The 2,063-nt window shown below is 37.5% G+C and overlaps 1 protein-coding gene and 1 long non-coding RNA gene across 10 annotated transcripts in view; one reads left to right on the plus strand and one right to left on the minus strand.

The window, feature by feature from the left end:
* LOC116186448 overlaps nucleotides 1-2,057 on the plus strand; it is a 19,043-nt gene extending 16,986 nt beyond the window's left edge. Inside the window, exon 3 of the long non-coding RNA XR_004151446.1 lies at nucleotides 1,884-2,057. This is a non-coding gene — a long non-coding RNA (uncharacterized LOC116186448). The remainder of the gene's footprint in view (nucleotides 1-1,883) is intronic.
* The window catches only part of LOC102672458 (LIM domain-binding protein 2), a 143,859-nt gene that overhangs the window by 35,561 nt on the left and 106,235 nt on the right, over nucleotides 1-2,063 (minus strand). The gene's annotated exons all lie outside the window — the stretch shown is intronic.

Genomic DNA, 2,063 nt, shown 5'->3' on the forward strand with positions numbered 1-2,063 from the left:
CGAGAGAATAGCAGACAAATTCGATCGAACGACAATAGGGAAATTATTTCAAGACTTCAATTAAACTCCAGACGAGCTGATTATTTAAATTATATATACGAGTCTTAATTTTTCTAAAATTACCTTCGAATTTGCAACACGTGGTATTCACGTGGAATCCCTTCGTCTTTGGATCAGAAAATGTTCGAATATTCTACTATCTAAACAAACAGATAATATTCCATCGTGAAAACGAGTAGAGACGCAGTAAGTGCGCAGAAGATGTGTACGATAAACAGTACGTTGAAGAAGAACACACAGAAAAACACGAAATTGAAAATTGATCAGACGTTTCTGCGAATAAAATTATAATAAAAAAAGAAAATAGAGATCTACACTGTAAATCAAAAAAAGGAAAATAAAATAAAAAACATCCGGATCTACTCTCTTTCAAACATAGAATAATAATCACGAGGAAAATCACGAGCCATTTTCCATTATTCGGAAAAATTCCATCCCAGCATCGAATCGTGTCTCCCCAATTAATTCAGATTTTCCATTATTCGAGAAAATATATTCGAAACATTTTGAAATTCTCTCGATAGAACACTCCTACGAATCGAAAAAAATTATATATATATAAAAAAAAAAATACGTGGTGAAAAGACGGATTCCTGGGAAAAATTTGATCGCACTTCTTCGCAGATTCGCATAAATAGAGCTATGTATTACACATATTTTCCATGGAATTGGAACGGAGGAAAAAGCAAGGCACGGCTTTATCAAAGGTACATAGTTACGTAACGTCTAAGCCTGATAAGGAGGTTGATACAGGTATTTATCGAGCCCAGATGTGAGCCGAGTAATCGTACCGATAATTGAAACTACAATTTCATTGAACGATCTGAACAAAAGGGAAGGCGTGTGCGTGTATCGTAGATCCCGAACGGATAATAATCGACTTTCTCGATCCTGCTTGGATACGTATCTCTTTCCTCGAGTAGGTATCACGGTGAACTATGAGACGTTCACGTGGTTCGAAAATGCGATCCGACATTTCTCGAATATTTGTTTCTATGAAATATGTTGGGAAATATTCGAGCAGCCTTGGGAACCTGAGTGTCGCTAGGTGGAAAGATAACTGAGCAAATTGCGGAACAAATTATAGATAAAATTTTATATCTGCGAGTTTTAGACGTTATAGACGTTAGTTTTAGTAATATATATGTATATACTTTTAAAAAAAAAGTGTGATCCTTGAACGACACGAGATATGAAATTTTCTAATTTTCCTTGTTAAAATTTATAGAATTTATTATTAAGGATTAAAAATGCTTTAGAAATTCTCTAAAATTAGATTCGATACAAATAATTCGATAAATTCCCTCTTGGAGACTCCAAGAATATTTGATACAAGGCTCGTTCAATCTCATTTTTATCGTGTTTAAAATCGAAAGTGTACAGTTGCTCGAGGATAATATAATAAAGAACGAGAACTCGATATTAATATAAATCTCTTAAAAACCAAAGCTGTATACACGCAAAATACGCAAGAAAAAGGATGATTCATTACAAATCAAGGAGACTAAACAATCGAGAGATGCCAGAATTACCAAATATCTCATTTTTCTTCCCGCACTTTCCCTCAATTAGAAACTGGTATGAAATGAAGTAGCGGCTCAACACATCCATCCATCTACTGGCAATCACGGCTCACCATCGATTTATCGCTGCCTTCGACCACAATATACTTTATTATCGAATACCCTTCCTGCTTCCTACCTCGTAAGCAACACACACGTATCACCACCGATCGCCTCCTCACCCTCGATACAGACGACAGGGGCAATTGAATATCCCCGTGGTGGACGGAACAACCTTGATCAAGATTCTCGCGGCCGTAGAAGAAGAAGTTGGTGGCACGTTCACGAAGTTCAATCGTGGGAACGGAAAGCGACCCAGCTTGTTAAGCGGACCGGAGAAAACCGCGTTGGCCGATGTGTGCCAACCATAAAAGAGCAATAATCAGCGAGCCACGCCGGTTCAGGTCGAACTCGGCCAGTGGCCATTGCTGGAAAAGTGAA

This window comes from Apis dorsata, unplaced genomic scaffold (genome assembly GCF_000469605.1).
Source record: "Apis dorsata unplaced genomic scaffold, Apis dorsata 1.3 scaffold_696, whole genome shotgun sequence".
Lineage (NCBI taxonomy): Eukaryota > Metazoa > Arthropoda > Insecta > Hymenoptera > Apidae > Apis > Apis dorsata.